This window comes from Plectropomus leopardus, chromosome 20 (genome assembly GCF_026936395.1).
Source record: "Plectropomus leopardus strain MGB_pleo_1.0 chromosome 20, ASM2693639v1, whole genome shotgun sequence".
Taxonomy (NCBI): Eukaryota; Metazoa; Chordata; class Actinopteri; order Perciformes; family Serranidae; genus Plectropomus; species Plectropomus leopardus.
In genome coordinates, this window is record NC_142195.1 from 20,868,682 (window position 1) to 20,894,365 (window position 25,684).

At 39.3% G+C, this 25,684-nt stretch overlaps 1 protein-coding gene across 2 annotated transcripts in view; it reads left to right on the plus strand.

The window, feature by feature from the left end:
* The first annotated feature begins 8 nt into the window (after positions 1-8).
* skor2 (SKI family transcriptional corepressor 2) overlaps positions 9-25,684 on the plus strand; it is a 129,718-nt gene continuing 104,042 nt past the window's right edge. For both annotated transcript variants that reach the window (XM_088071342.1, XM_088071343.1), the window contains exons 1-2: positions 9-198; positions 10,973-11,047. The gene's annotated coding sequence lies outside the window, so the exon portion shown is untranslated. The remainder of the gene's footprint in view (positions 199-10,972; positions 11,048-25,684) is intronic.

A 25,684-nucleotide genomic window follows, 5' to 3' on the forward strand; every position in this document is an offset into this window, starting at 1 on the left:
GTGACGCTTGGAGTAAGCTAGCTCGGACCCCTTGCTAGAACCATGACTGATTCCGTCGTTTGTAAAGAACTGCCTGTTGAAACAGATTTCTTTTTGTTTTGTTTTGTTTTTGTTTTCGGACTGAGTTTAATAACATTAGTGAAACTTGAGGAAACACACGTTTGGTCTGGCCGCTGTGTGTCCTGCTAACAGCTGGAGGTAAGCTCAAAACAACCCAGTGTTAACTAGACTTTTCTCACTTTAACACCTGCTTATAACTCTTTGAAAACACGCAATACAAAAACTGCTTAAGGAATGACTTTAACCCCCCACACATATTAGAGAGGGTTTCCTTTCATTCTGATATATAGTAAGTAGCTGTGCTAATGGTGAAGAACAACATATTGTTGAAGTAGCTTACTGCCAACTCACACGAACACTACAGATAATTATACATGCATTATTTTTTGCCACAACATTACTAAAAAATACATCTTAATAAGTTAATATGCAATGCATGCTTTTAAAAAAATAATCTACTGTACCTTAGTAGCTCAGTTTGTGCCTCATGTATTAGTGTCTGATGTAGCATGTTTGTACATACTTGGGTTAGTATCTTTATGTCTTCATTAATTGTGATTGCACCGCTGAAAAAGTCTTTGTTGAAAGATGCATTTTTATATTTCTTCTCTGTATGTCTGGTATAGAGATGCAAAAAAACCTCTTTCAACCTTCATTAAAATGTGCCTCGCTCTATTAAATTGCATGCAATTGCATTGTGAGTTGCACAAGTTTGTTTCACACCAAAAAGCAAAACCAAGAATACAACTGAATGCTAGATTATAGACCACTATACATCCATGTAACAATAGGATAACCACAAGTGGCAGATGTAGCACATTTGAGTGTAGATTGGTGGTATTGTAATACACTTTAACAGCCAGTAGAGGGAGTTAGAAGCACATTAATGAAAGACCAATGAGTGAGAAGCTGTGTATTCATCAAGTTGAACCTGTCTCTATTGTTTGTCACTGTAATCATCCATGTTTTTGTTGAATGCAGTACATTTGATTTTGCATCAAGATCAAGATTGTCCTTGACACATTTTGGACATCATAACTTGCATTTAAAAAGTATTTTGTTGGTCACAACCTGGGGAAAAAAAGGTTTTGAAAACTCAAAGCAGAGATTGCTTCTCAGATGGGGTTCTGATATATCTGATCTTGTTGTAATTTCAACTCTAAGACACAATTGTGAGTTTTCCTTCCATACACACACATACACAGCCAGACATGGGATCACAACCCTGAAACAGTAATTGATAAATAACAAATAAACAAAACGTTAATTTTTCCCTCTGAATTATTTAGATTTGTTTATTGTCAGAAAGTGAAACCTCAAATCCCTCGCCTCTGTGTGCAGTGCAGCAGGCTACTTAGCAAAATGATGGCCTTACAGTTAAACATCTCAGAGACATTAAAACACATTAAAAACCATTGCAGTTAAAAGGTTTGGTGGACTGAGAGCGGGCAGTCTGATAGTAAAGAGACTGTGTCTGTATGTGTGTGTGTGTGTACGGCTGCTGTTCATAAAAAAAAGCACATTAGTTGACTTCATTGTGATGTAAATGGTCAAAAAAATTAGGTACTTATTTTCATCCGCAGTTTTGCTCCTGCGTTTACATATGTGAGGCATATACGTTTTGTTTGGGTGTCCACGTACAAATATTTGGCACCTACTGGGTTCCATTTGCATCTGTGTTAGTGCACACATTGCCATGTGTATGCAAAGTGAGCCAGAGTGAGTACTCTTTTTAAGTGACCCGCTTGTGCTCCATTACCAGAGCATCATTAAGCTGTTGTTGTTGATGCTCCTTCCTTATGGTTTGGCCTTGGATCTCATCCCTTCCCCTGAGCCCTATTACAGTACAGAGCAGTAAGCATTTCCCAAACAAATTAATACTATATCCTGAGTGTACCTAAACTTTCTGGAAGTGTAATATAGACTGGTAATGGTGGCAGTCATTTTTATCTCTCTCGTGGTTGCACAACGGATTTCAGTTTATGTTTTTGAATGGTTTATAGACACGAGCACGTTAATTCCTGTGACTGTGGCGTCTGCTTTATGGGCTGGATATTGATCGGACGTGCTGTAACCATGCTGTCTCGTGCAGCGGCCGCAAATGCGAAATGCTTTCCAATAACTATGGGAGTAATTCAGGTTGGTAAATTACAGTCAGCAGCATGCTGTACATATTGCAACAGTGAGCTTACACTGGCCTGTTAGTCTGTAGTGTATTATGGATTTCATATGAATGAGAGGTTGCCAGGTTTGGATTTCCTTGCTGGTAGGCAAAGAAGAGAATATTTCTGCCAATATCATAGCGCATTAAGAGTAGATTATCAGAGTGTAATTATGGGCTTTCATTGGTCTCTGTGTTACAGAAATGAAGCTCGGATTGCTGTTCTTAATAGTATAGGCTAGTTTATTATAGACTGAAACATAATTTTGCACACTCTTAGTATATGTTAGAGCTATTTTCAGGTTTTGGCCAGCATTTTGTTCACTTTTTCTAAGTTGTACTACTCAGCTCAAATCACACATTTCAGGCCTACTCCACACAGATGTGGGTATTTCTATAAACAGGGTTCTCTCTCCTTTGTTCTCAAAAAAATCCTGCTTACACACACTTTTGTAAAAAAAAATCTCTGTCTCAAGAGCATGCCAAACCTACAGGCGGCAATATAACTGTAATCCTAAAGCCATGCAAAGAAACTGAGAAAAGAAGATATTGGCAGCCTGGGGAAAAAAAAAATAGCTAAAAAGCTACCTGGAACAGTGAACTCCGCTGCGCATTCTGACGCCTCTTCCTCGAGACAGTTAAAGTATAACTATACATTTATGTGTAAACATGTAAAAAGTCATAGGGGTGAGGGAAAAGAATGATACAGCATAGTATCACGATATTTTGCATGGCAAAATTTTATCAATATACAGACACCAAGTATAATTCTTTTCAGAGAATAATAAAGAATATAAGAATATTTAAATTAATTGCTTTTTTTAGTCCACTAGGTACATGTTGTTGCAACAAAAATGATTGAGGATGAACAGAAATCTTTCTCCTTACTTTGCAGTTGAAAAAAAATTAATTGCACTATATCGCAATATATGTTATTATTAATATATGTTATTTCAATATACAGCATGCAGCTGTGCAGCATGCAGAAACTTCAACGTTGCAATAATATTAAAATATTAAAATATTAAAGGTTAGAGCCAGCACTGTGTAGGTCTTGTCTACCATTGTATGAAATGCTGCCTCATTCACAGAGGCGATAACAGCACACACTCTTCCATTGTAAACTAAAAACTTTCATATTCCCTCTCTACATGGCAACACTAAAAACAGTTTCTTACAATTTTTACCCTTGATAGAGTGTCCTTGAAAGGTTTTTGTTTTGGGACCTAAAACACAGTTTATGCCCGGGCAACAGCGCATGCATGAGCAGTGTGTGACTGCAATCTCACTGAACTTCTGCAGCTTGCTTGCTTATGGTGTTCACATCGACCGCGTTTGATGTAGTGCTGCTGTAAAGCTGTCTGCTGTTAGAACTGCTGTATTTTCACAGATAAAAGCACATACTTCAGTAATTTACTTGCAAGCTACTGCATTGTCAACAAAATGGTCCTGCAAATATTTTGCAATAAAATGCCTTGTGTCACCAACCGATGGCAGAAATGTTGCAACAGGGCTTTTATTTTGAAACAGACAATGTAAAACAGATGTATTTGTATTTCCTCATACCTGTGACAGATAAAGACTTTGAAACTGTAGTAAAATTATAGAGTTATCAAAACAACATTTTCACTGTCTATTTTTGATGACAACCTTGTGCGTCACATGGAAAAAATTTTCAAGACTCAGTTTCTCTAGATGTAATGCAGCTGAGGAGCAGCTGCATCACCGCTGAGAAGCGCTGTACGATACACACATGCTTCTCATGCATGCAGTGTTGCCCGGGCGTTAGTAAAGACATAGATTTAAATTCTTTGCTTGATCTTTAATGTGTTGGTGTTAATATATACTGTTATCCACCCCTCTATCTGTCTTTTGTCTATATATCTAAGGTAAAACTCCTGCCTGTCTCACACAGGGGAGGTTTTCATAAACACATTTAACTCTCCCTGTCTGCCATCTTCGATTCCTAGTGACATAGCAATGTGGGCCCTGACATACGACCTGAGTGCTGACCCCAGACTGTCATCTATCATTAATATGACTTTTGTTTCTGACGTTGTTTTTGTGCTGTCTGACGTCCTGGGGTAAGGTTCCTCCCAGGGTTCCTTACATTTCACCTACCTGACCCCTAGATTCTAAACCTTAGACATGATGCCTGTGTGTGTGTGTGTGTGTGTGTGTGTGTGTGTGTGTGTGTGTGTGTGTGTGTGTGTGTGTGTGCACTCTTCTTTACTTCTTGGCTTTAAGTTGTAGAAAAGCACTTTGTGTGTGTTCATGTGTGTTTGGGGCCATAGGACCTGAAGAAGGGTAATCATGTATAAGTTATGTCAACTAATTAAGACTGGGCCCTAACCTATGGCTGACCCTGAGGAAATAACAATGCACCATCTAAAAGCTTTTGTACCTGTGTACCTGTGGCCTCTTGGCCACACTAGAGTGTTGGATGTCCTGTGTGTGTGCTCTGGCTGGCTGCTAGTGCGGGGCTACCTTGATCTGGTAACTGGAGCACAAGGAGAGAAGAAACGAGAGAGCAAAGAGAAAAGGACAGCGAGAGAGTGAAGGAGAAAAGAGAGGGGGTGAAAGAAAGAAAGTGCCTCTTCAGTGAAAGAAAGTAAGAGAGTCAGAAGCCTAGCCCATGTAATTAGGCCTAAATGAGTTTTCCACTGACTCAGTGGGTCGTGGCGATGCAGCGCTGGGACAAAGATAGACTGGAGGTCAGGGAGTCAGAGAGTCAGGGAGACAGGGCATGCTGTCGTCATCTGAAGAGAGGGGGCGCACTCTGGAACTCTTCTCTGGTTTAAGGTTTTTCAGGGAAGCTGCACAATACCAGTTTTATTACTGTTGTTGCTTTAGAGCCGCATATATAAAGATTTTATGTGAATAAAACATCCATTTTACAGGCTTCACTCGTGGAGCTGCAGTAGAGAGAAGATTTCAATAATACTCTTAATTAAAGGCCCTGCACAGCCATGGTGCACCCACACAAGAGATTTCACTCATTGTAGCTTATTTGACTTCTTCTCTGGACTGTATGGGCATGCACTAGGTAGTGCTGCCCCCTGAAAGTAGGGAGCTCGATTAATCAGTCAACTGAGATTGTTTCAAGTAGAACAGTCATTTTTTTATCTGTGCAGTGTATGTTTGTGGAAATTTTGGTCTCTAGATATTGCTGAGGAGTGAGTGCTCTTGGCTTTCATGCTATTCTTTGATTCAGAGGAGCTGCAGACATGCTGCAGAGGCACAGAGGTGTTCTGGTTGGTCTAAAGCATTAGATGGGGCTGAGGTCAGAGAAAGTTATTGAACGCCAATTATATTAATTTGGAATATTTGTTTAATGTCACTTATGTCATTTCATTGCGACTCAAGTCAGATCCTAACAACATTATTTTTTAACTGTCAGAGAAAGCCAGAAAAATGTCAAAAATTAGTCAAGGAGAAAAACTTGTATAATTCCATGGTCTGTCTTTACCTTCGTAACAGCACATTTGATAGACAGAACATTGTGCTTGGTGGGTAACAACACCACACTTAACTGATTGTGCTGATTGCTTGCTGCTCTTTGGATTGGGAAAGATCATTGACTCTTGGGCTTGATTCTGAAATGCAGTGGAAAACCTGAAAACTGTACATCTGTCATACTAAAAACAAGCCGTTTGCCCCCTACTTGCATCATGCTGCTAAGACTCATCGTAAAATGTTTAAGGGCCATAATCCATGGCTGAGGCCTTGAGGTATCACAGTTAAAGTCATTAAGTAAACCACAACTAGTCCACTTCAGTACCATTCAGCTGGTGTACAATCCCAAATGGATGAGTCAAAAAAAGTCAAACTATACTCTAACCTTTAACGCTAATGGCCAATTACATGACATTGTTGGTCCTAAAACTCATTTAGTTTGAGATCAATTTGCCACGAATCAATTTGGGGGTGGAGTTCAAACACATTTTTTATTCTTATTGGTCACCTGTGAGTTCTACAGTATCAGCCAACCACAGGCCATTATGATAAACCAGCAGGAAGTCAGTTTGTGGTTTAAATGACATCACCGTGACCCACTCCTGACCTGCACTCAGGTTGGGTTCAGAAGGTCACTGGATATTACCAGGGTTTTTTAGGGAGATAAGTAGGAGGTAAGTACTTTAGGTTAGCTCACTATGTAGATGGGAAATATCAGGGTAAGCTTGAATTATAAAAAAAACTTTCTTTTGTCAAGTTGTTCTTCCAAACTAGCCATACATGTTCATTTTAATTTGGTAGCGGGGAAAGCACCGCACTAACATAACTGAAAAGAAATCATGTATCTTCTTTATTTGAGTATCCCTCTAAACCATGCTATTGACTGTACAAGCACTGGGACACCAAAATGGAATGCAGCCATCAGCAATGTTAATTAAAACTGCTTTTTATGCGATGAAACGTCAAAACATCTGCTGTGAAAAAGGTGTTTAGTGATATTGGTCCTCTCTCCAATATAATGGAACTAGATGGCTCTTTGCTTGTGGTGCCAAGCTCCAAAAGAACTGAATCATTTGAAAAAGTCATCAGCAATGTCTCTTTCTGGAAATCATGACCTGGTTACTCAAGATAATCCACAGACCTTGTTCTCAGCAGTGTAATTTAGGAGCTGCTTGTACCAAGCTACAGTCAGCAACCATCACCACGTGAGAGGAAACGTTCATCTAGTCATGGAAGTGAGGCTCATGCTCGTGACAGCTAGAGGTGTGAGCATTCATAGAGTCCTCCTCAGATGAGCTGTAATATTGGCTTATTCAGTCATGCTCAGTGAGCTAGCAGTAGATGCACAATCTTCTTTATTTAAGATACCCAGTAAACCATGCTAATGACCCAGTAAGGAGATCAGCAGGGCCATGGAACTGGGACATCTAAATGGAATGGACCCATAGTTAATGTTATTAATTACACCTGTGCTTTTTCTGCTATTAAATGTCTGCTGTGAAAAAGGTGTATAGCACTATCTAATTAAGTGTGGTAATACACTTAACGGTCACGCTGTGTTGTGCATTACTGGTTGGTTGCAGTGTTTTGCTCAAGGCCAAAAGCCTTGTGAGAGAGATCTCCAGAACTTGGCACACTTACCACAAAACAATCTAGATTGATAAACAGCGCTACAGGTAAGAGAAAGAAATATGTAATTTTGGGATGAACTGTCCCTTTTAGACTGATTACAATATCATTTATTAAACATTCCTTGAGGTTTTATTTAAAAATCAGCTAGTGAAAAGATCTGGGTTTTAAAAAAGAATAAGAAGCCTATGTATCTACATTATATATGAGTTGAGGATATTCATGTTACATGTTATCATAAGTCAGATCAAGATTGTGGAGGTAAATGAAACTGCTGATGCATTGCAGCCATCGCAGAACCATCAAAACTTCTTGCTCGACTTTTGTCATGATCTTTGTCAAAGTGTCTCGACTGCAGTCACCACACTCTAAGGTAGTTTCCTTTTCAACCACACACACATCCCTCTGCCCAAGTTAAAAACGGGTGGGTGACGTTGTAAGCTTAAGCCATTAAAAAGAGTGTGTGACATTTTTCTGTTCTTTTCCATATGTGCATTATGCTGTCTTTCACTGTGTAAAATCTACAGCATGTTTTCACGTCTTGTCTTGTTACTCTCCCTGGCAATGAGGTTCTGTAGCACACACGTATATTCACACCTTTCCTTTCTTATCATCACACACACCTCCACCCCCCTATTATTCCTCCCCTCCTTCCCCCTACATGTGCTACATGGCGGGGTGTGTGTGGGGTTATGAAAACAGTTAGGCTTAATAATTGATGTTCTGCATTTCAATCAATTTTACCACAGTGTTAGGCTAATTAAGGTTAGCTCCATCCTCCCAGGGGGTGTGTATGTGTGTGTGTGTGTGTGTGTGTCTGTGTGTGCTGGTGAAAGAAAGAGTGTGTATGTTTGAGAGAGAGAAAGAGAGGGCATGTGTGTGTTTTCCTGTTCCTGGGGGCTCCACGCTCCATTTTATATCTGAGAATACATGGGAATTCTCTATTTCAGGAACAAGAGATGAGAGATTGTTGCTCTCTCTCTCTCTCTCTCTCTCTCTCTCGCTCTCTCTCTCTCTCCCTCTCTCTCTCTTTCGTTCTCTCTCTCTCCTGTTCTCCATCTATCTCTCTCTTTCTCTCGCTCTCTTCCTCTCCTCCCTCTCTCCCCAGGCAGGATCCTAAATGCAATTAACACAGCCGCTTTACTGCCTGCTAATTATTAACACACACTCACATGCACACACCCACCACACACACACACACACACACACACACACACACACACACACACACACACATACACACAGCGGAAATGATTATTTTATGCTGGACTAATTTAAAGTTCATTGACAATTGTTTTAATTAATTAAATAAGAAAAGTACACACTTTAAAAAACGTCAGGCTGCCAGGCGGGCACTGCAGGCGTTTGCATATGAAGGTAATAATTATCCTCTGTTTGTGTGTGTGTGTGTGTGTGTGTGTGTGTGTGTGTGTGTGTGTGTGTGTGTGTGTGTGTGTGTGTGTTTGTGCTGCATGGTAGCAGCTCACCTACAACTTCGTTTTTTTGCGTGTGCATCCGTGTCCGTGTGTGCATAGTTTACCCAGCCATACAACCTTAAGGTGTGTGCGAGTGTGAGTAACACTGTGTGTTAATGAGTCTTTAAACCCTCTCTGCCAGTATTTAACATTAACAGGAATAAGTAAAGAGTCCAATTAAGAAGCAGAGACTGCTTTATGTGAAGCAAATTTGTATCTATGATTAAATAGTCACGGGTGGGCCATGCTTACCAGAGGAGACTGGACCTCTCCCACTGTGGATAAGTTTCATTTGATTCTGTATCAGTGATAAAACTGGAAAATGCCATTCACAAATAGTTACACGCATTTTGTGTTTAGAGGTTCTGGATGAACTTTGACACAAACTGGATGTAAATACACTAGGCTGTTAAACACTACCTTCAATGATAATGGCTTTCCCTTTTGCTAATTTATGTTCCTCATGCATTATAATTGAAGTTTTGGTGATTAAATATCCATTTAGTATAGTCACATTTTCATTTTCTGTCATTTCTGTCTTTTTATTTTAGACCTTTTAATAGAGGCACACTTTGTCCTCTAGTGGAGTATCAGGTGATGTTCAGTACTGTTCTGGTGGACCTTTTTCACAGATATTTTGACATGTCACAGTAGGCTAAAGAACGGGCATAAATAATAAAACTAATAATGTCTCAGTGTTATTTAGTTACAAGATCTTGGTGTTGTGCATGCTGGTTCACCTTCGCACCGTCACGGCTTATTGGGGCACTAAAAAGGAGTCACTGTTGTTGTTTTTAGTAACACCTTTTCCTCTTTTCTTGCTATGACAAGTCAGTATATCTGCTGTGAGAAAGGTCTTTGTATAGCAGGATTGGGAACACGACTGCATTTGATTTAGGTGAGCTAGTTTCAGGGTCCTGGTGTTGTGCGTGCTGGCTCACTTTCAGTTGTGTGGAGACCAGACAAATCTGTGAGCCCATGTTTTATTTGCTCTGGCAGATGTGTCTGGCCTCCCTCTACTTTGTATGGACTTCCAGAGGCCTGAGAAGTTTTGAGCTGATCACAGCTTGTCTGGTATGGAGTGTGTTTAAAATGAAAACTGAAAAGAGGAGTGCTGTCCAAGCATTTTCGAAAACAACTAAAATGGCTGCAGCTATCATGGAACTTTATGTTGAAGAGGTTATTGCTTCAGCATTGAATGAACTGGTTGGTGTGTTTTTGGTAAAAGACCAACAATTAACTTCACAGAAAGCTTACTGTGTCTGCTAACTGTAGTCTGTTTACATTTGTCTGTCGCTCAAAGGTTATTTTCTTCCCACCTGCCCTGATATGGTCACTGATCACTGGTCACTCAGTGCTACATGTTGATAAGTCATTGATAATACCCCTTGGAAATCGAAAATGAACTGAGAGGTAATTTGCATTTGGTCCGGTAATGTCAGGCTACACTGTCATGACTTACTGGGGGACTTTATGGAAATGTGTCATCATTAATGAAATTTGTTTAACCTGTGTTTGAAAATGTCTGCTGTGAAAAAGTCCAGTCTGGAAACAGATTGATTTTTAATCATGCAGATCATGGCCACCAGTGTGATAAGTGAGCAGCTTGTGTTTCTTGATAATGCCTGGTATTTCTGAAAATGGAATGTTGCAACATTAGATTTGTAAGCTTTCAGGACAGGGTGCAGATTCAACTCTTGGCTGTGTTACCACACAAGTTAAATTGTTGTCATAATAACAACAATTACAAATACAGTGATATCCGCTAAGTTACCATCAGTCTAAAAGTAACATCAGTAGTTTTCATCACATGCAGACATTAAATAATTGTTATGTACCAGGAAATACAGCAACTTTATTGAAAGTGTTTTTTTTGTGGTTTTAGAGGTCTAAAACAACCAGCTTGATCTATAGAAAGCTATTTGGGTAAACTCAATCTTGCAAAAAAAGTGTCCAAGGGTGATATTTTTGCATTTTAGAGCACTTTCCCTGCAAAAATTTGTTATTTTAGCGTGTCCTTAACAGTCATGTTATGAACTCCCTAAATTAAAGACATTTCCGCCTTCAAAATGATTTTGTTTTAGCTAAATTTCCTATTGACTTATTCATTTACTGTAACTGTGCTTATGACACTGTCTACTTGCAAAGTCAGAGTTTAACTTCTTACCTTTGATTCTCTTCCTTATTCCAGATCACCTTTGCTTGCAGCAGCGTTAGTAAAGTGATGCAGATGTGGAAAACACTGAGCAAAGAGACATACACAAAGGTAAGGAGACACATGTTTGCTGATTTGGATGTGTGTTGTGAAGATTTGATCTCGTGCTGCTCTTGTGTTTGACAAGTGCACGTCACCAATGGCCTCAAGTAACTAGACACCAGCTGTCATTGTTTAATAATGTCAAAGAAATATGTAAAAAGGAGAACCAAACAAAAGAGACAGAAAGACTATATTATAACTAAAAGATGAAAGAGAGTGGATGAACAGTGAAAGACTGCGATATGAACCATGTGTGCTTGCTTGTGCTTGTGGTGGACTCAGGTGTTGAAGTACATTCCCATTACACTCCAGACACAAGGCTGGAGCTACAGAGCCACTGTCCTCCCACCTCCTGACCTCCACTCTTATCCCCTTTTCATTTCAAGCTTTATAACTCCTCTTGTTTTTTTTTTAATCTCCTTTCAGCTCTTACCTCCCCTTGTCCCCTTTAGTAGTTTGTCTCTCCTATTTTACATACTCATTGTAAGTTATGAATTTAAATTCTACAGCTACTTCTAAAATTACTCTCAAGCTTGGTAGTTTTTAATCATTGTGAGATGGAATTTATGGAAAAAATACATGATATTGTTAAGCACTGTCACTGTTTTGTTATTACTGTAAAAAGATGGTAAGTCACAGTCCACTGTAGCAATGAAAAAGCTTGGTGGCAGAAAAACATTCACATCTCACAACCTCAGTTTTCACAAACTCTACTGATTGCTATGGATACTTTTATTGGACAAATTATTATTTTTTAGAACAGGTGCCATGTTTTTTCCAGAATATAAAAAAAGCAGCACAGACCAAATACAGGCAAAACAAATAATGCATTCAGTCATGCAGGTGTAGGAAGGTTTCATGTGTATGCCAGAGAGTAAATGCACAGGTGGCTCTAGCAGTGGCACAAAACTAAAAACCACAATGCAACCGTTGCTGCTAAAGTTACACACTTGCCACTGTCCCTAAGGTAAAGCAGCATGGCATGTTATGGGTGAAAATATACACTGTCATGGTCATTGAGGAAAGAATAGCATATAACACTAATTAACCATAATGACTTACAGACATGAAAGTATTCATACAAAATCTAATAATGCACTTGTTAATAGATTTTTTGTCTATATTGTTGTCTTACTTCAGGAAATGTATTTGCCACTGCCTGATTTTTTTCTACATGAATACATTTTGCAAAAATTTGCATGAGTATACACACTTTCAGTCTTCCTTTTTCTCTTTTCCCTCTTTATTACTCTCCCTATTTCTGTTTCTTGTTTCTCCCTCCATTTGTATTAACTATTCCCCTCTCATCATCCCTCATTTTCACCAGGCCCTTTACAGACACATATAAACCTATATAAATATACAATATTTCCCATTAATTCATCTCTTATTTCTTCATTTTTCCTCATTCTATTAAACACAGAAGCGCTGCAGCAGAGCAGCAGGAAGACACGGGTCCAGGGGTAGGGGTTAGACCTCGGGCCTGAGGGCAGAGAGCCATATTGTGGGGTTGGTGTGTGTGTGTGTGTGTGTGTGTGTGTGTGTGTGTGTGCTTGTGTGTGTGTGCTTTTGTGTGTGTGCTTGTGTGTGTGTGTGTGTTTATCTCCCCTCTCCTGACCACCTTTTGTGGATGTGTGTGCGCGTTTGACTGAATGCATGAATATGTGAAAGAGCGTCACGTATGGGGGTGTATTTGTGCACATGCTTGTGTGCATTTGTGTGAATGAATGAATGTGTTTTTGTGTGTGTGTTTGTGTGTGTATGTGTGAATGGAGGCCCCTGGCCAGGCCATACGTTATTGATGCTCCCGCCTCGGGGTACGTCGGGGGAAATGGATGTGTGCGTGCGTGTGGGAGTGCGCCTGTGTGTGTTTGTGTGTGTGTGAACAGGGGGTCATGTTGTGTCGTCAAACGGCGGCTGGTGAAAGATGGCCAGCGCTGATATGATCAGTCATCTGTTGATCAAGATGTACTGCTGCCGCCTCGTCGCAGTTTCTCTCTTTGAAATTCACTGTTAACTCGCTCTCTTTCACTACTCTCGCTCTCTTTCTCACTCTTTGTCTCTGTCTCTGTCTTTGTCTCCCTCCCTGCGTCTCTTTTCATTTGTCTTTAAATTGCTTTCTCTTTTCTCTTAATTTTCAAAGTATTGTCAGTACATTTGACATTTTTTCAAAGTTGTAATGAAAAATAAATTAAACTTAATAGGGAACCAATACAATAAATCGTAAAGAGGTTAATGAAACCCTGTAACAAAATTTAAGATACCTCTAAATGAAGAGGAGAAAAGTATGGTCAAAAACCCTGAAAGTACAATAAAAAACACAGTTATTTCTTTTTTCAGGTCTTTTTTTCTACACTCTGCTCTCTCTTCAAATCTCTGCTGTGTATCTTTCTTGGACTTTATTGTTGTCTTATGTCTATTGTCTTTCTCTATTTTGCTTTTCTATTTGTTCTGTCTTTCTAACATCCGTATTTCTTTATCTCTGTGTGTGTTTCACTCACTATGTGTTTCTCTGTTTTTTGATCCTTCTGTCACTCACTGTAACACAGTCTGGGTATTGTCTCGTGTGTCTGATGTGACTTTGCGGTTTGACAGTATTGATGTCCGTGTGTTGTCTGTCCGTGTGTCTTCATACTCTGCAGTTTTTCCCTCTTACGTCGCTCAATATTGTTCTCCTCTGTCGTCTCCCTCTTCTTGTGCCTCTGTCTCTTTCACCCCAGTCTTTTTCTTCCTTTCATTAAAGTGTCATATTACACACACACACACACACACACACACACACACACACACAGACATGCAGACAGGAAACAGTAACACACAATAACACTTACATGCTCCGTAACTCACGCAGATGTTCAAATACACATACACATGGTCAAACACTGAGTCACAGACAAATACTGTACACACACACACACACACACACACACACACACACACACACACACACTGCGGTAAGTAGGTAATGTGCTTTAGAAACAGTGGTTAACTGTAAAACACCAGTCTAAAGTGCTCTGCTCTGCGGTGAATAGCTAATGGGCTTCAGAGAGTTTGGTTTTTTAACCTTAAGGCGCTGTTGTTTTCTGTGGTTAAAAGATATGGGGTTTTATTGTGTGGTTAATAGCTCTGTGTGTGTGTGTGTGTGTGTGTGTGTGTGTGTGTGTGTGTGTGTGTGTGTAATACTGTGAGCTAATTATTTATTCTGATTTTACAAACAAGCACAGACTCAAAATGATGTAAGTCTTCTTGTGTTTTGAATAATCAAAGATTATAAGTCTAACAACTCAGGTTTCACAATTGCTGCATGTAATAGGACTGTTAACAGTAAGAAAAACATTCCGTCTTGTCTGAAATAGGGAGTCATTTGTTTGTGATTTGATCTTAGGCCATCATTTACATTTTACTTTTAATAGGCAGCATGGAGATTTATTGTTAAGCACTGTGTGCGGTCCCAGTGTCTAACTCTGCTGCACAGGGCCTTTCTGTGCAAAGTTTACTTGCCTTGAATTAATGTTTCTCTCTCCTGCCCTTTTTCCCAGTGCATGCTGGGACAGGCTTCCGCTCCCCTGTGTCTAAAATCATTTCCTCGTTTATTCATTCATTTATTTTTCTTAACCATTCAAGAGTGAGCAGTAAATTAAGATTTCTTTTTTAGATGAATCATAATGTTGTGTCATCATTGACAGATGGAGAGTTGCTAAACAGAAATTCTGTCATCTGTAAAATGGAGAGCATTTCATTGTTGGACTGTTGTACATACCATGGGCACTACTTCTTTTTTTCCAGTTTGGACTATTTGCAGACAATATAAAGCAGGATGTTTAAAAACATGTTTATTTAGTTATATTTTTTCTCCATGCAAACCAATCCACAAAATGTTAACATAAAGTTCTAGCCTAGTTGGTCTGGTTGTCGTCGCTATGATTTTTGAACAGTCATAGCAAGCATGCAGTCTTTTGTAGAAAGCTGTTGGAAACTATAAGGACAAATCATGCCATTAAAAGGACTCTGGTACTTAGGGTGTTTCAGCTGCTTCCATTTGTATCAAAGGCTTTGTGAAAAAGAAGTGGTGTGTTTTAAATTTCCCTGTCCCAAACTGATGAGTGTGTCTCTTGACACCGGTGGTGCTTTAGATTGAATCTGTGTCGAAATGGTTTTGTGCCACAGGGAGCTCAGTCTTTACAAAACAGAATTCTGACATTTTGCAAGAGTTATTGTGCTTGTGAAACTGTTTTGGCATATAGGTATACTGTATATTATATGTTTGGATACACTGTAGATGTGTGCTGTTATTTATCAATGTGAATGCTCAATTCTTCATATTTACACTTAACATCAATGTGTGTATACACAGAGTATATACAGTGCTGGCTCATCAATGCACACAATTTCTTAAATCACTTACCACTGCGCTGGTGTTGTTTTCTGTGGGAAACTGATAATGTCTTTACAATGTGTGGTTAGAGTCGAGACCAGCACAGTTCATTGTGCTCCGACCCCAGCTGATACATAATGTATCAGCACTGACCACACTGATGTATTAGTGGACTAAATGACTGTATTAATGGTGCTCAGTGCAAGGAGGAAGGGAGGCACTAAGAGGCCTGAAAAGTGCTTTAAATGAAGGTGTGGAACAGTGATTGGCTGCGATGGGACAAGTGTGTGTGTGTATGTCTGAGAGAGTGTTGGAGTTCCATTGCTTGTGAGGACCAAGTGTCCAGAAAGATTAGATGTAAAGGCACTTTTCAAGGATCAAGACAAGTACTGTAAACTTCAAGTCAAATTGCAGGTATTCTGCATCTGCCAGAAGTGAAATGCTTGGTTTGACATCACTAATTGTTATAAAAGTGTTTAATAGATAGTGTGTGTATACTGTTTGACATTTTTAAAAGCATCATCCATTACAGGGCATAGTGTCAGAGTCGTATAACAGAGAGAAAAGTGAGTGTTGACACTTACACTAATGGAGTGGCCAAAGTGGTTCAAATAATGTTCAAGTAAAAGCTAGAGTGGGTCTGATTTTGTTGCTGTTCTTAAATCTTCCATCATCTGATTTAAAGCTGTTAGCATGGAAAGCTATTAGAGCTCAACCAAACAGCTAATATCACAAAAAAAGGTCTAAGTTTTTTTTTTTGTTTTGGTTATTGTTCATTTGTTTTCTAACATACATGGGTGTGTGTTACATTAATCTTAGCTTATATGCATGTTGCTAGAGGAAGCAGGTTGAAGAAAAGTACAGGTATGTTTGCTTGCAGTATGGGATTATGTGTGTGTTAGTGATTTTCATTTTGAATCTTTTGTGTGACCGAGAGCCAACTCTCCTTAACTGATCATTAACGGTTACCTGACTATTTAAAAGCAGTAAAATCTTACTTCATTGTTGGGCTACAAATATGTATTGCTTTGCTCAGCGCCTCCTTGCTCTACTCTCTCTCTCTCTCTGTTTATTAAGGCACTGTTGCTGCGGGATTGTGAGCTCCTCGCCAGTCTAGCTGTTAATGTAAATCACACAACTAGTTTTAACTAATCAATTTAACACCAGAGTCAAGCCATTTTGGTGTCTGTGTTTGAGTTTTTTGAGACTGTTTAACAGTTTCTGATGCTAGCCCCTGTTGCTGTGTTAGGTCATGTTAACCAGGCAGACATTGTAGTGACTGACTGTGTCAAAGAAAGTTTGCTGATCTTTTCCACCAGTGAAGACTATTCATGTTCAATGAGGGGATATTGTCTCTCATAAAGGTGTCCACTTCTGCCTCTGGGTCCTTTTTGAGGGGTGCTGTAGTTATCTCGCAGGAGCAACATCGTGGCATAGCCCCGACAGCGTGAGCCGCAGCAGACTCTGTTGTCTTATCATCCCTCCCCATAGCACTATTTTATTGTATTTCATAAATTCATAAAGTTAAATTGTTAAATTTATATATTAACACATACATATTTTTAACAATTTAACTTATCAGTATTAATCAGTCAACATTTTCATGGTTTTATGGTTGGTTAAATGGTTAATTATTAACATCCCTGTGTGTTTTTGTGTGTGTGTGCGCCTCTGTCTGTTATCCTAACATGCCTGTCTGCTTCATGTCATCGTATATGTCCCCTAGACATGTAACATTATCTACAAAACTCGTTCTACCCCTTTTACCTCATTTCCTTTCCTCTTTCCTTGTTTCCTTTCCCTCCCTCCTTACCTTTCCTGCAGTTTTCTTACATTAATCCATCCTTCATTCCCTTCTCTTTCTCCCTCCCTTCCCCCCTGACTTCTTCAGTGTCTGGCCCGAGTTGTAAACAACTGTCATATCTGGCCTTCTTAAATAGCCTTCACTGTTGCGCCAACGTGCATGCACACGTACACACACACACACACACACACACACACACACACACACACACACAGGCACGAGCATATCTCATCAATGTTTCAGAGGGAGGGATGAATATCGGCTAGCTATATCCCATACCTAGTCCTCACTTATTTACATCCGGCTGCCCCCGCGCCACTGAAACCTCAACAGCAACATCAATGATTCATCAACCAATGTTTTAGCAAAATGCATGCCTCCTCTGTCGATACGCAGGAGGAGGAGGGAAAGAGGAGGAGGGAAATGATGTGAGGAAGGAACGATGGTGAGGAGAGGGAAGAGTGAAAAGAAAAAGAAGTTAAGATGGGAGTTGTAAGGATGAGAAACATAAGGAGATGGATGGATGTAGATAACTGGGAGAGGAGATATAGAAAAAAGAAAGCAGTAGAGAGAGAGATGGGTAAAGGAGACAAATAACGGGAGAGAAGGAGCAAAGGGAGGGTGTGAGACAAGAAAACGTGAAGATGGGATGGGAGACACTGGAACACTTGAAGGAAACAGGACTGAGGAGAGGGCAGGAATGGAACAGGAAATGAAAGACTTGTGAACAGTGAGGAGAAAATTGAAAGGAAAGGGAGAAAACTAAGAAGCGGGGAAAGAATGGAGCTAAAGCAAGAAAAGGAAAATAGAAAAAAGGAAGAAAACACTTAAAATATTGAACAGTGGTATAACAAGACAAAAATGACACAAAGAGAAGAGGAATAAAGAGATGGAAAGGAAAGACAAAGGGGGTAAGTAGAGGAAGTGAGGAAAGAGACAACCAAGCAAGATGAAGAGAGAGGAAGAGACAATATTGATAAAGGGAGAAAAGGAAGGGAAGAAAAGGGGGGAAGACATGCATGAGGAAGAAAGGGAGAAGCTAGGGAAGTTGATATTACTTGAAATAATCTTGGAAACCGATTGCCTTGAAAAAGCAAAGTAAATATGACTGTTAATTTTCATTTATGTTTTGTGAAGTAACTTAAAAATAAAAGTGAACCCTGTTCTTTGGATCAGCAGCTTTAGCAAACCAAGTTAGTCTGACTTAACTTAATCTCGACAAAGAGGACTTTGCCAATGACAACGTTTTGTTAACATGTTTAAAAATATACAAATATGGATGATGTGTTTGCAACTAGCAGAATACAGATATATATAGCACAGTGAACTTGGTTTACTGAAGTTGCTAAAACTTAAAAAGACTGATTAAACATTTTCAGCGCTGTTTTCCTAGATGTTTTTAAGTAAACTCAACTTGTCCAATTTTACAGTGCATGACAACAAGAGAGAAGAGGAGCTAATAGAAGATATCAATGCATCCTTCTCCCCCCTCCTCTTCTTCCCACCCCCTCTTCTTTTCCCCTGCTTTTTCTTTTTCTTTTCACTGTCCAACACTTGAGCCCTCTTTTACGGATGAAACATGGTCTTTTTTATCTTATTTTTGTCAGAAATCAATGACATTCTGCAGACACACACAGACACGGGAGTCCGATATGTCTTTTACTCTTTAGATTTCAGTAGAATATGACCCCACTCTCCTCCTGGGGCTTTAAAGGAGTTCACAGACATTCACACATTGATTTTAAAAATGTACCTGCGTTTTGAGATTGCGGTATGTGTGGTTTTGTGGTGTTCAGTTACACCAGACACAAGATAGAGAGCGTCTGAAATCAAATGGGCAGGAAGGAATTTGCCTGTGCAGTACACAGTGAAGAAGCTGCAGCGACCAATTACATTTGAGTCTGGTCCACTTCCTCTTTTTATTTTAGATCCTTTATTCAAAATCAAATGGTATTAGTTATCCACTGATAAGTATAGCAATGTAATAAGAGAGGTGCAAACTTTTTGTCAACTTTTTCAAATTGAAAAGATTGAAGGAAAGATTTTATTTAGAGATTTTATTTATTTTGTGCATGATCTAATTTTGTTGTTTCCCTACTGAAATACATTCAATTAATGTTAGATAGTACAATACCATGATGCTGCATTCACATAGAAGCAGGGACACAGTTGAAGGCAGTCCGGGTATTTTAGTGGACAGGAAATAAGGTGCAACTGGCAGAGAACACCCACATCCTTAACAGTAGACAGCACTACCGTTCCATTTTAAGATATTTTAACTTTTTGCCGACCTTCGCAACAGAATTTATAAGCAAATGTTGCATATCGCCTTCACACAAGTCAAAAACTAACAAAATAATTATATTTTTATTGTATTTTATTCCATTCTTTGTAAACGACACAGCTTAACAATTGCAATATATCATCAAGCATCTTTTGTTTTCTGGGAAAACCCATAAGAATAAGATATTTATTTTTATTAAATATGTCTAAAGATTTTGTGGCAATGCACAAACTTACAGGTTAGTGTGCAAGTGACTGACTGGACCCTCAGCAGCAAGAGGGACATAAAGAAAAACAGAGGGGGTAGAGAAAGACCGGCTGAGGGGTAGTTGGCCTTGACTTTGAGGAAGAGTTGTTTCAGGGTAACAAGGACGAGACACCGCTGCTGTGTTTTTCTCTCTCTCTCTTTTTCTGTCGCTCTTTTTCTGTCATTTGGCGCCCAGGGTGAAATTATGATAATAAGAGAAAGGAAAAGCTATTACTGTGGCTGCTCTCTCATTATGTAAATGATATTAAACAGGCCCTCTGTGTGTGCTATGTGTGTGTTTCTGGTGTGTATGCAAGCCGGAGCAGCTGAGCAGCCAGGTGCACATGCATCGCCTACATGTTTTTTCATGTTTGTGCCTCTGCGTGTGTATGCATGTGCGTGTTTGTTTGGCTGTTTGTGCATGTGCGGGCATGTTTTAAAACACCTTTCTCCTAATGTGTGTGTCTGTGTGTGCGCTGGTGTCTGTCCTGGGGCTACGGGTGCTAATCTCCACACAGTGATTACAAGGTGTCAAACTCCCCCACATTGATTATGACATGTTAATTACACACTGTGTTTCCACCTGCTCTGATGACACAACACACACATTAAAAGGTGTACTGTACGCATGTGTGAGTTTGTGTGTTCACAAACCATTTGTGCATGTGCATGGGATGGTTGTGCATTTGCAAGAGACATTCCATAAATAGGGGATGTCTGAGCTTGGGTGAGTATTTGTGTTAGCACATTTAAATGTTTGGTTAAGGCTGCAGACAACTAGCACTCACTGAGATGTCTGAGACATTGTAGTAACTGCATTGGATAGTTGGTGTCAGCTGCGTTGATGCTGTGTGTTTACCTGGAGGCAGTTGATGTCTTTCACACATTTACACACAGATGCACCACAGGAAACTGTATAATGCTACCTTTTTTTTTATTTGTAATGACATGTATGATCAAGAGATGATACTATATTTAAAATGTATTATAATCAATTTCTGTGTGCAGGAATAGACTCAGTTGCTTTCGCCAGCCTGTACATGTACAGTATGAAGACAAAAAATTTAAATCTTTGTTAACAGCCTCTTTTGGCCAAGATGTTATTTATAGGCCACAAATCTATTGACATTGTAGTTTTTTTTTTTTTTTTTTTTTAACTCTGTGGCCAAAACCTTATCTCTTGACTCTAAGCTGGATCAACAAACTTTCCAGCTTTGTCGTCTGTGATTGGCAGGAAGTGAGGCGGAGGCACAGCAAAGTACATCCATGGTTATGTTAGCTAGCTACCTGCAGTCTCTTTCAATGTGGCTGGCTAGCAGTAGGCTGGCAGCCAATCATCAGGCCATCAGGTTTCATCTAACGTTAGTTGGAAAAAACAGTAGATCCCCAATATGCATGGCCATAACTGAAAGTTGACATTGAAAAGCGAACAAGAATGTTCTAAGTTGACAGGTCACAAATGACTTTAGTTTTCTTATAATGATCTTTTACCAATCCCAACATGATTTTGTTTCAATTTTGACACTTTCTGAAGTAAAAGGGAAAAATGTGTACCTCACCATTGGCAGCCCTTTTGCCAGTTGGGTATTCAGTTGTTAAATTGTTATTAAGCAAACAGGAATTGTAAAAAGATAATACAGTAACATAAAAGAAACATAGGTAATCATTTGCAAACAGCTTTTGAAATTGTTTATTTTATATTTGACAACCACTAACGCATCATTGGGCCAGTAATAAAATGCAGAACTGCATAAATAATCAATAGTCATTGTTTCACCTGATTTCACACACAGTAAATTGCCTTTAAGCAAATCACTCTGGGAGCTATTCTGAGAAACTAATTACAATATTCTTTATGTGATTATGAAATTTTTTGACAAATATTGACAATCTGCTGAGATTTAATGGTTTCCCTGTCTTCTTTTGTCCTTCTCTTTTGCTGTCTTTTTTATATTTGTGCTTGATTGCATATGCACTTTAATATGTCGCTGCTTTTATTTGTGTGTGTGTGTGTGTGTGTGTGTGTATGTGAGTGTGTGTTTGCTTGGTGGTCTGTCCTACTCTACTCTATTGCTTGTTTATATGCTTCATACCACAGGTCCTCGGGGGTTTATAAATATTGATCGTTACAAAGGATGGATAGATGCTTGATAGCCTGTCCAGGCCCTGGGAATACACACACACACACACACACACACACACACACACACACACACACACACACACACACACACACACACACACACACGCGCGCACATACACGCACACTCCTAAATCCCTCTTTCCGAGTAGCCACAGCCCAATACAATCTCTCTCTAATGTGTTACTTTGATTCAGAAAACAACAGCAGTATTTTTAAATGAAAATGCGTGCAATACCTCCATCAACAGTCTTTTTGTTTTGCTTTATGTTAGTGTTCCCATCTAAGCGCTGCAAAAGCACCAAAATAAAGCATATTAATATTTTTATATGCGTAGCGGAAGTTCTTATCCAGAGTTCAGGACCCTGCCCAAAGGCTCTTTCAGGGCGCAAAGCTGCGATCTGCATTTGATAAGACACAACTTTCCACAACTCTTTGGTGTTGTGTTGATACTGTGAATGAGTAAAGGTGCAGGTGGGTCCTTTAGATTGTAAAGTATAAATTTCTTTGCAAAATGAAAAAAAACAGCATTTAAAAGCAATTTTAAATTTAAATGTTTATTAGCTGCATCCATTGGCTGCTTATCAATGATTAAATTATCAATTTGACCAAGGCCTCAACCATTAGAGCACTTAACATATTGTATATTGTGAATCATTAACAATGTGGAGCTGTGTTCCAACTAGTTCCAACCTCATCATTTTTTCAGTCCATGAAACCTGTTGGCATTTTAGTCCTTTTAATCAACAGATTATACTGAACATTTCAGTCAATCTAGTCGAGCCAAAGCCAACATTTTTTTTGTTGTTGTTTTAGTGTAGCTTATTCCACATCATTATCTGATAAAAACACAGGTTGAATGATTAAGGATGCATCTTTGCAAAAGTGTCTGATCTCGTGGTCTGATGGTGTCAGTTTAGGAATACACCCAGACATGGACCACGTTCTGGTTTGCATATTTATTTTGAAACAATTCTATTCATTATTAGAGTTGGATGTTGATGCTGTCTCAACTTTGTCTCGCCTTCTTCCCCTATATATCCTGTCTTCATTCTGTCTTTGTTCATTAAGGAACATATTTACTCATAATTTAACAATCATCATCTGATCAGCTAGGTTGGCACTACTTTTTACAAAACAATTGAGCCAAAAATCAAACTGAATTTTATTGTTGGCTGAAACGTTAGTAACAATGTTCCTAAATCATGCATTACTATAAAGGTCCCTTAAGCACTCAAGCACTAACCAGCATTGTGTGAAATCTTTTAGATCCACTATAAATCCAATATTACACAGGCTACACTGTACTTTCTTTAAACCTGCATTTCAAAGACAGACAAGTTGGTGAAAGTGGGGTGGGTATACTTGAGCTGAATCACATTTTGCAGGAATTTTACATTCACATACCAGTGAGAGAATTTGAAAGCAAAGATTTGAACATGTCAACTAAACCACATTTGATTAATCTACTTTATTATAAATCTATCAAAACAAAAAAGCAACATACAGACGTTCACATACAGCTGCAGATTTGCACATTCGAAAAACCCTATTTTTTTAATTTTTATTTTTTTAGTATTCATACACCACTCTATTTTTGTGTCACTCTGCAACAAACATATTATTTTTTTTATTAATATTTTCATGTGATTTTGAAAACTCACAAAACACACGACTTATGTAGAAGTAGTCTTTATTTGATATTCTCCATCATTGTCAACATGTATGTGAATGGTGCTGCACATGTTCAAAGCTGCAGAGAGAGTGACAGGATGGCCCCTCAGAGCGCACAATAGATTGAGATGATTGGATTGAGGCTTGGCTAAAAGTGCAGCAAGACCACTTGAAGAGGCCAAGTGTCTGAACAGGAATAATGAGACAGCAAGATCAGACGCTGTATTACCATGATCCCATCTGCACTGCCAGATACTTCTGAACACTCCATAAAACATCTTTCTTACACACTTTTTAAAAGGTCCCCCGTGTGAGTGAGAGAATGAAAGAGAAGGAATAATGAGATGAAAAGATAAGACAAGCTGTATATCCTGGTACACAACCGGGTTACTGGACACTTGTAAACACTCCACGGTATGTTAGAATATCCTCCGTGTCCATGTGACTCCGTGTGCGTTCTGTGTCGGGGTGGATTATTTAGGGCACCATGTTTGCAGTGTTTGTAGGGACTGTCGAATTCATTCGACAAAGGATTTGTGGCTGTTTGTGGCACTGTTAAAGGTCCATGCACACCGAACTAACATTAAAGAAATAGTGGTGACAAAGGCTGTTGCGTTGTGTCAAATTGCCCGTGCTTCAGCAAAAAAGTTGCATCTGGGTGTAATTTACAGAAATCTTTCTCTGTGTAGTAATCTTGTAAAAAAGTCAACAATCTTATTCAGATAAAAATCCCCTCTTTGTACGTCACATCTTTTTTGATAAGCCTTCATTTTGGGCGACTGCTACAAGGTTTTATTAAGAACTGCAAAGTTCATGAGAGAGATTTCCTGATACCATCTTTGCCTTCCAGATACCGATTTCAATGCCTAAACTTGTGTATCGGCCAATACTAAATACCATTCTGATACCGTAAAGTTGAAAAAAAAAGAAAAGAAAAAAACATTTACATCTGTATACCAGATGTCAATATTGCTGATATTTTTCTAACAGCTAACTTTAAACTATTTACCCAAAATCAATTTTACCGTGCTAAAAGGCAAGTGGCTGCACAGGCTATTGTTTTAAAGCACCAGAGAGGAATTGATTAACAAAAGTAAAAGTTTGATAGAGTAGATTGTATTGGATCAGTGCATAGACAGTGCAAAACCTTTAGGATGAATTAGAATGGCAACTGTGAGCCAGACCTTGTTGTCCAGAATCAGTGTTGGACCTATCTAATGCTCTTGTGGCAGAAAGTGAGCAAATCCTAAAATGTTGTGGAAATCCTTAGAAGAGTCGATCAAATTAGGTCCCTGGGGTTTGTAAAAAGTAGACTGTTACATATGGGCGCAGTGTTTAGTGTACATGGTTTTATGTGCACATATGTAAGACAGAGAGAGATAGTTATAAAAATTGTGAGTGTGTGTGCGCGCGTGCGTGCGCGCATGTGCCTCACCTCATCTCTCAGGGTGTGTGTTACTGTCTAATTCCCAGTGACAGATAACTGGTTGGAGCAGCACTGTGTCAGCTCTGTTTAACCAGGACAGGCCTCCTGGAAATTAGACTTAACTCATAACCACAGACGCCAATTGTCCCCTTATACACACACACACGCACATTTATGTGGAGAAAATTCACCACACAAATGCATATGGATCGACACAAACAAATGTAGACATGCACATGTACACATGCAGATATTGCAGATATTATCCAGAAACACAGGTAGGGGCACACGCAAACTCTCAAAAACATCTCTCTACAAACACACACGCACTGTCCCAGAAAACAACTTATTCAGTACCTGTCGCCTCTGCTTAATAAATAAGAATCTGGTTTTGTCTCTGTGTGTAGGGCAAGTTTAAAGTGTGTGTTTATTTGTGTGTGTTTGTGTGAGAGAGAGAGAAATAGAGATTGGGTTGAGCGGAGGAGTGGAGCTTTCTAGATTAACCATCCAGTCGGTGTGGTCAGGCCCCTTAATGAAAACCAATAGAGATTCACTCTGCTTTAATGAACAACACACACACCTCACAGCTTCAATTTACACCTGCAATAAGGCCCTGTCACTCACCCAGCATCGGTGTGTGTGTGTGTGTGTGTGTGTGTGTGTAACTGAGATGGGATGAATACTGTAGGCAGGGGGG